Source organism: Triturus cristatus, chromosome 4_1 (assembly GCF_964204655.1).
Source record: "Triturus cristatus chromosome 4_1, aTriCri1.1, whole genome shotgun sequence".
In the NCBI taxonomy this organism is placed as follows: Eukaryota; Metazoa; Chordata; class Amphibia; order Caudata; family Salamandridae; genus Triturus; species Triturus cristatus.
Genome location: NC_140585.1, coordinates 136,231,135 through 136,240,703, shown reverse-complemented (window position 1 = coordinate 136,240,703; position 9,569 = coordinate 136,231,135). Strand labels below are relative to the sequence as shown.

The window sequence follows — 9,569 nt, the reverse complement described above, 5'->3', positions numbered from 1 at the left end:
TATTGAGAAAAGAAGTAAGTGAAGAAGAAGTGTGGAGTCGAAAGTGGTTCTCCAATTTCTCTCCACTTGCTAAAATTGCAAAGTCTCCATTATAGCATAGAAGAGAGCGTTAAAGTCGGGGATGGAAGAGGATGAAAATGGGAAGTTTACTTATAGAGAGAAGTGAGAAATGCCCTGTGTGCACACACCGGTGTCTGACCATAGAATACATTTAAATAATGCCTCTAGAAAAGAGCTATGCATGTGTGCCTCAGTGGCCTAATGGATAAGGCACTGACCTCCTAAGCCAGGGATTGTGGGTTTGAGTCCCATCTGAGGTGATTACAAAAATCCTCCCTCTTTCTTTTCCAGAAAATTAGGTAGATTTATTACATGCTTCCTCTCAGAAGTTTATGAGGGATTAGGTACTTTGAAACGGTCCCATTTTACTTGTGTACACTTCACAGTCATGTTAGTGTTCTGAAACTGCAAAGTATATTTTTAAATGCCTATTTTTGTGAGATGCATTTTCGACCGGCCAGAACATATTCCTTTGGAAAAAATGATTTGAATTGGATTGGTGTGAATCTTGTTTCTAGAGGTGGTGACAGGCTTTCAGCTACTTGAATAGGTCAAGCCAGGATTCATAAAACTTATACAACCTATGTGAGTGTGAAAAATTAGCATATGCAGGAAGGAGCAATTTGTACTACTTTCAAAACAGTTTCACTCCACGTCTGGAAACGTCCAGAGCTATGTAGAGCATACAAATGAGCTTTAAACTCATGAGGAAAGAGGTTTGTATGCAAAAAGGAAAACAAAAGCATATCGTACTCATAAAATTCTCAATATATAGATTCCAACAAAGTGCTTCCAGCTAAAAGAGCTGAAAGAACACTATGGGATGTAAACCTGAATACCTTTCAATAATATGTTCTCCATCCATGCATACCACCTACATGATAAAAATCATTTCAGGTGAACGGATGACTGCGTGGCCTAATGGATAAGGCGTCTGACTTCGGATCAGAAAATTGAGGGTTCGAGTCCCTTCGTGGTTGTTTTTGGCCAATGGTCACACAATCTGCTTTACATTCAGAGTGGAAAAAGTCTTTTCCAATACTCTTGTAGTCCTCACTTTCTCATTACTAATCATTAATAAAGTGGAGTACATACTGTAAACTCATTCAGGTTGCATCTTCAGTCTAACTACTTGTGCATTTTAGTGGCATTAAAAAGTGCTTCTATGCCGACGCACTGAATATGTAATAGGTTTGCAGAATTTTGACGTGACAGAATGGGTTTTAGCTTAAGTGTGTGTAGAAGAACTGCAAGGTGTGTGCCTATGTGTGCATAGAGTGCTACATGTGTAAAATCTGTATGATTTGGGCAGTTAAAGTGCTGATTTTGCCTCCGAGTAAGAAAAGTACTACACAAAATGTATAAAGGATCGGCACATTGGCTGCCTTTGCTGATGCCCCCGTTGCCTAATTTGTAGTGCAATGGTTAAGTTGCAGAGTGTGGTTGAACTTGTTTAGGAGACTTGGTGCCTCTTTCCGTGTCCTGCTGATGATAAGGATGGCTTGATAACATTTTCTAAGCCCAGTATATTGAGAAAAGAAGTAAGTGAAGAAGAAGTGTGGAGTCGAAAGTGGTTCTCCAATTTCTCTCCACTTGCTAAAATTGCAAAGTCTCCATTATAGCATAGAAGAGAGCGTTAAAGTCGGGGATGGAAGAGGATGAAAATGGGAAGTTTACTTATAGAGAGAAGTGAGAAATGCCCTGTGTGCACACACCGGTGTCTGACCATAGAATACATTTAAATATTGCCTCTAGAAAAGAGCTATGCATGTGTGTCTCAGTGGCATAATGGATAAGGCACTGGCCTCCTAAACCAAGGATTGTGGGTTCGAGTCCCATCCGAGGTGATAACAAAAATCCTCCCTCTTTCTTTTCCAGAAAATTAGGTAGATTTATTACATGCTTCCTCTCACAAGTTTATTAGGTACTTTGAAACAGTCCCATTTTACTTGTATACACTTCACAGTCATGTTAGTGTTCTGAAACTGTAAAGTATATTTTTAAATGCCTATTTTTGTGACATGCATTTTTGACCGGCTAGAACATATTCCTTTGGAAAAAATGATTTGAATTGGATTGGTGTGAATCTTGTTTCTAGAGGTGGTGACAGGCTTTCAGCTACTTGAATAGGTCAAGCCAGGATTCATAAAACTGATACAACCTATGTGAGAGTGAAAAATTAGCATATGCAGGAAGGAGCAATTTGTACTACTTTCAAAACAGTTTCACTCCACATCTGGAAACGTCCAGAGCTATGTAGAGCACACAAATGAGCTTTAAACTCATGAGGAAAGAGGTTTGTATGCAAAAAGGAAAACAAAAGCATATCGTACTCATAAAATTCTCAATATATAGATTCCAAAAAAGTGCTTCCAGCGAAAAGAGCTGAAAGAACACTATGGGATGTAAACCTGAATACCTTTCAATAATATGTTCTCCATCCATGCATACCACCTACATGATAAAAATCACCTCAGGTGAACGGATGACCGCGTGGCCTAATGGATAAGGCGTCTGACTTCAGATCAGAAGATTGAGGGTTCAAGTCCCTTGTGGTCGTTTTTGGCCAATGGTCACACAATCTGCTTTACATTCTGAGTGGAAAAAGTATTTTCCAATACTCTTGTAGTCCTCACTTTCTCATTACTAATCATTAATAAAGTGGAGTACATTCAGGTTGCATCTTCAGTCTAACTACTTGTGCATTTTAGTGGCATTAAAAAGTGCTTCTATGCCGACGCACTGAATATGTAATAGGTTTGCAGAATTTTGAAGTGACAGAATGGGTTTTTAGCTTAAGTGTGTGTAGAAGAACTGCAAGGTATGTGCCTATGTGTGCATAGAGTGCTACATGTGTAAAATTTGTATGATTTGGGCAGTTAAAGTGCTGATTTTGCCTCCGAGTAAGAAAAGTACTACACAAAATGTATAAAGGATCGGCACATTGGCTGCCTTTGCTGATGCCCCCGTTGCCTAATTTGTAGTGCAATGGTTAAGTTGCAGGGTGTGGTTGAACTTGGTCAGGAGACTTGGTGCCTCTTTCCGTGTCCTGCTGATGATAAGGATGGCTTGATAACATTTTCTAAGCCCAGTATATTGAGAAAAGAAGTAAGTGAAGAAGAAGTGTGGAGTCGAAAGTGGTTCTCCAATTTCTCTCCACTTGCTAAAATTGCAAAGTCTCCATTATAGCATAGAAGAGAGCGTTAAAGTCGGGGATGGAAGAGGATGAAAATGGGAAGTTTACTTATAGAGAGAAGTGAGAAATGCCCTGTGTGCACACACCGGTGTCTGACCATAGAATACATTTAAATATTGCCTCTAGAAAAGAGCTATGCATGTGTGTCTCAGTGGCCTAATGGATAAGGCACTGGCCTCCTAAACCAGGGATTGTGGGTTCGAGTCCCATCCGAGGTGATAACAAAAATCCTCCCTCTTTCTTTTCCAGAAAATTAGGTAGATTTATTACATGCTTCCTCTCACAAGTTTATTAGGTACTTTGAAACAGTCCCATTTTACTTGTATACACTTCACAGTCATGTTAGTGTTCTGAAACTGTAAAGTATATTTTTAAATGCCTATTTTTGTGACATGCATTTTTGACCGGCTAGAACATATTCCTTTGGAAAAAATGATTTGAATTGGATTGGTGTGAATCTTGTTTCTAGAGGTGGTGACAGGCTTTCAGCTACTTGAATAGGTCAAGCCAGGATTCATAAAACTGATACAACCTATGTGAGAGTGAAAAATTAGCATATGCAGGAAGGAGCAATTTGTACTACTTTCAAAACAGTTTCACTCCACATCTGGAAACGTCCAGAGCTATGTAGAGCACACAAATGAGCTTTAAACTCATGAGGAAAGAGGTTTGTATGCAAAAAGGAAAACAAAAGCATATCGTACTCATAAAATTCTCAATATATAGATTCCAAAAAAGTGCTTCCAGCGAAAAGAGCTGAAAGAACACTATGGGATGTAAACCTGAATACCTTTCAATAATATGTTCTCCATCCATGCATACCACCTACATGATAAAAATCACCTCAGGTGAACGGATGACCGCGTGGCCTAATGGATAAGGCGTCTGACTTCAGATCAGAAGATTGAGGGTTCAAGTCCCTTGTGGTCGTTTTTGGCCAATGGTCACACAATCTGCTTTACATTCTGAGTGGAAAAAGTATTTTCCAATACTCTTGTAGTCCTCACTTTCTCATTACTAATCATTAATAAAGTGGAGTACATTCAGGTTGCATCTTCAGTCTAACTACTTGTGCATTTTAGTGGCATTAAAAAGTGCTTCTATGCCGACGCACTGAATATGTAATAGGTTTGCAGAATTTTGAAGTGACAGAATGGGTTTTTAGCTTAAGTGTGTGTAGAAGAACTGCAAGGTATGTGCCTATGTGTGCATAGAGTGCTACATGTGTAAAATTTGTATGATTTGGGCAGTTAAAGTGCTGATTTTGCCTCCGAGTAAGAAAAGTACTACACAAAATGTATAAAGGATCGGCACATTGGCTGCCTTTGCTGATGCCCCCGTTGCCTAATTTGTAGTGCAATGGTTAAGTTGCAGAGTGTGGTTGAACTTGGATGGGAGACTTGGTGCCTCTTTCCGTGTCCTGCTGATGATAAGGATGGCTTGATACCATTTTCTAAGCCCAGTATATTGAGAAAAGAAGTAAGTGAAGAAGAAGTGTGGAGTCGAAAGTGGTTCTCCAATTTCTCTCCACTTGCTAAAATTGCAAAGTCTCCATTATAGCATAGAAGAGAGCGTTAAAGTCGGGGATGGAAGAGGATGAAAATGGGAAGTTTACTTGTAGAGAGAAGTGAGAAATGCCCTGTGTGCACACACCGGTGTCTGACCATAGAATACATTTAAATAATGCCTCTAGAAAACAGCTACGCATGTGTGCCTCAGTGCCTAACGGATAAGGCACTGGCCTCCTAAGCCAGGGATTGTGGGTTAAAGTCCCATCTGAGGTGATAACAAAAATCCTCCCTCTTTCTTTTCCAGAAAATGAGGTAGATTTATTAAATGCTTCCTCTCAGAAGTTTATGAGGGATTAGGTACTTTGAAACGGTCCCATTTTACTTGTGTACACTTCACAGTCATGTTAGTGTTCTGAAACTGCAAAGTATATTTTTAAATGCCTATTTTTGTGAGATGCATTTTCGACCGGCCAGAACATATTCCTTTGGAAAAAATGATTTGAATTGGATTGGTGTGAATCTTGTTTCTAGAGGTGGTGACAGGCTTTCAGCTACTTGAATAGGTCAAGCCAGGATTCATAAAACTTATACAACCTATGTGAGTGTGAAACATTAGCATATGCAGGAAGGAGCAATTTGTACTACTTTCAAAACAGTTTCAGTCCACGTCTGGAAACGTCCAGAGCTATGTAGAGCATACAAATGAGCTTTAAACTCATGAGGAAAGAGGTTTGTATGCAAAAAGGAAAACAAAAGCATATCGTACTCATAAAATTCTCAATATATAGATTCCAAAAAAGTGCTTCCAGCGAAAAGAGCTGAAAGAACACTATGGGATGTAAACCTGAATACCTTTCAATAATATGTTCTCCATCCATGCATACGACCTACATGATAAAAATCACCTCAGGTGAACGGATGACCGCGTGGCCTCATGGATAAGGCGTCTGACTTCAGATCAGAAGATTGAGGGTTCAAGTCCCTTGTGGTCGTTTTTGGCCAATGGTCACACAATCTGCTTTACATTCTGAGTGGAAAAAGTATTTTCCAATACTCTTGTAGTCCTCACTTTCTCATTACTAATCATTAATAAAGTGGAGTACATACTGTAAACTCATTCAGGTTGCATCTGCAGTCTAACTACTTGTGCATTTTAGTGGCATTAAAAAGTGCTTCTATGCCGACGCACTGAATATGTAATAGGTTTGCAGAATTTTGACGTGACAGAATGGGTTTTAGCTTAAGTGTGTGTAGAAGAACTGCAAGGTGTGTGCCTATGTGTGCATAGAGTGCTACATGTGTAAAATCTGTATGATTTGGGCAGTTAAAGTGCTGATTTTGCCTCCGAGTAAGAAAAGTACTACACAAAATGTATAAAGGATCGGCACATTGGCTGCCTTTGCTGATGCCCCCGTTGCCTAATTTGTAGTGCAATGGTTAAGTTGCAGAGTGTGGTTGAACTTGGTTAGGAGAATTGGTGCCTTTTTCCGTGTCCTGCCGATGATAAGGATGGCTTGATACCATTTGCTAAGCCCAGTATATTGAGAAAAGAAGTAAGTGAAGAAGAAGTGTGGAGTCGAAAGTGGTTCTCCAATTTCTCTCCACTTGCTAAAATTGCAAAGTCTCCATTATAGCATAGAAGAGAGCGTTAAAGTCGGGGATGGAAGAGGATGAAAATGGGAAGTTTACTTATAGAGAGAAGTGAGAAATGCCCTGTGTGCACACACCGGTGTCTGACCATAGAATACATTTAAGTAATGTCTCTAGAAAAGAGCTATGCATGTGTGCCTCAGTGGCCTAATGGATAAGGCACTGGCCTCCTAAGCCAGGGATTGTGGGTTTGAGTCCTATCTGAGGTGATAACAAAAATCCACCCTCTTTCTTTTCCAGAAAATTAGGTAGATTTATTACATGCTTCTTCTCAGAAGTTTATGAGGGATTAGGTACTTTGAAACGGTCCCATTTTACTTGTGTACACTTCACAGTCATGTTAGTGTTCTGAAACTGCAAAGTATATTTTTAAATGCCTATTTTTGTGAGATGCATTTTCGACCGGCCAGAACATATTCCTTTGGAAAAAATGATTTGAATTGGATTGGTGTGAATCTTGTTTCTAGAGGTGGTGACAGGCTTTCAGCTACTTGAATAGGTCAAGCCAGGATTCATAAAACTTATACAACCTATGTGAGTGTGAAAAATTAGCATATGCAGGAAGGAGCAATTTGTACTACTTTCAAAACAGTTTCACTCCACGTCTGGAAACGTCCAGAGCTATGTAGAGCATACAAATTAGCTTTAAAATCATGAGGAAAGAGATTTGTATGCAAAAAGGAAAACAAAAGCATATCGTACTCATAAAATTCTCAATATGTAGATTCCAAAAAAGTGCTTCCAGCTAAAAGAGCTGAAAGAACACTATGGGATGTAAACCTGAATACCTTTCAATAATATGTTCTCCATCCATGGATACCACTAGATGATAAAAATCATCTCAAGTGAACGGATGACCGCGTTGCCTAATGGATAAGGCGTCTGTCTTCGGATCAGAAGATTGAGGGTTCGAGTCCCTTCGTGGTCGTTTTTGGCCAATGGTCACACATTCTGCTTTACATTCAGAGTGGAAAAAGTATTTTCCAATACGCTTGTAGTCCTCACTTTCTCATTACTAATCATTAATAAAGTGGAGTACATACTGTAAACTCATTCAGGTTGCATCTTCAGACTAACTACTTGTGCATTTTAGTGGCATTAAAAAGTGCTTCTATGCCGACGCACTGAATATGTAATAGGTTTGCAGAATTTTGACGTGACACAATGGGTTTTTAGCTTAAGTGTGTGTAGAAGAACTGCAAGGTGTGTGCCTATGTGTGCATAGAGTGCTATATGTGTAAAATCTGTATGATTTGGGCAGTTAAAGTGCTGATTTTGCCTCCGAGTAAGAAAAGTACTACACAAAATGTATAATAGATCGGCACATTGGCTGCCTTTGCTGATGCCCCCGTTGCCTAATTTGTAGTGCAATGGTTAAGTTGCAGAGTGTGGTTGAAATTGGTTAGGAGACTTGGTGCCTCTTTCCGTGTCCTGCTGATGATAAGGATGGCTTAATACCATTTCCTAAGCCCAGTATATTGAGAAAAGAAGTAAGTGAAGAAGAAGTGTGGAGTCGAAAGTGGTTCTCCAATTTCTCTCCACTTGCTAAAATTGCAAAGTCTCCATTATAGCATAGAAGAGAGCGTTAAAGTCGGGGATGGAAGAGGATGAAAATGGGAAGTTTACTTATAGAGAGAAGTGAGAAATGCCCTGTGTGCACACACCGGTGTCTGACCATAGAATACATTTAAATAATGCCTCTAGAAAAGAGCTATGCATGTGTGTCTCAGTGGCCTAATGGATAAGGCACTTGTCTCCTAAACCAGGGATAGTGGGTTCGAGTCCCATCTGAGGTGATAACAAAAATCCTCCCTCTTTCTTTTCCAGAAAATTAGGTAGATTTGTTACATGCTTCCTCTCACAAGTTTATTAGGTACTTTGAAACAGTCCCATTTTACTTGTGTACACTTCACAGTCATGTTAGTGTTCTGAAACTGTAAAGTATATTTTTAAATGCCTATTTTTGTGAGATGCATTTTTGACCGGCTAGAACATATTCCTTTGGAAAAAATGATTTGAATTGGATTGGTGTGAATCTTGTTTCTAGAGGTGGTGACATGCTTTCAGCTACTTGAATAGGTCAAGCCAGGATTCATAAAATTGATACAACCTATGTGAGTGTGAAAAATTAGCATATGCAGGAAGGAGCAATTTGTACTACTCTCAAAACAGTTTCACTCCACATCTGGAAACGTCCAGAGCTATGTAGAGCACACAAATGAGCTTTAAACTCACGAGGAAAGAGGTTTGTATGCAAAAAGGAAAACAAAAGCATATCGTACTCATAAAATTCTCAATATATAGATTCCAAAAAAGTGCTTCCAGCGAAAAGAGCTGAAAGAACACTATGGGATGTAAACCTGAATACCTTTCAATAATATGTTCTCCATCCATGCATACCACCTACATGATAAAAATCATCTCAGGTGAACGGATGACCGCGTGGCCAAATGGATAAGGCGTCTGACTTCGGATCAGAAGATTGAGGGTTCGAGTCCCTTCGTGGTCATTTTTGGCCAATGGTCACACAATCTTCTTTACATTCAGAGTGAAAAAAGTATTTTCCAATACTCTTGTAGTCCTCACTTTCTCATTACTAATAATTAATAAAGTGGAGTACATACTGTAAACTCATTCAGGTTGCATCTTCAGTCTAACTACTTGTGCATTTTAGTGGCATTAAAAAGTGCTTTTATGCCGACGCACTGAATATGTAATAGGTTTGCAGAATTTTGACGTGACAGAATGGGTTTTAGCTTAAGTGTGTATAGAAGAACTGCAAGGTGTGTGCCTATGTGTGCATAGAGTGCTACATTGGTAAAATCTGTATGATTTGGGCAGTTAAAGTGCTGATTTTGCCTCCGAGTAAGAAAAGTACTACACAAAATGTATAAATGATCGGCACATTGTCTGCCTTTGCTGATGCCCCCGTTGCCTAATTTGTAGTGCAATGGTTAAGTTGCAGAGTGTGGTTGAACTTGGTTAGGAGACTTGGTGCCTCTTTCCGTGTCCTGCTGATGATAAGGATGGCTTGATACCATTTGCTAAGCCCAGTATATTGAGAAAAGAAGAAAGTGAAGAAGAAGTGTGGCGGCGAAAGTGGTTCTCCAATTTCTCTCCACTTGCTAAAATTGCAAAGTCTCCATTATAGC

The 9,569-nt window shown here is 39.5% G+C and overlaps 1 non-coding gene across 1 annotated transcript; it reads left to right on the top strand.

Annotated features, from left to right (window-relative positions):
* The first annotated feature begins 8,853 nt into the window (after positions 1–8,853).
* On the top strand, positions 8,854–8,926 carry TRNAR-UCG (transfer RNA arginine (anticodon UCG)). Its single transcript has one exon. It is a non-coding gene; the product is annotated as a tRNA-Arg (tRNA).
* Positions 8,927–9,569: the final 643 nt, after the last annotated feature.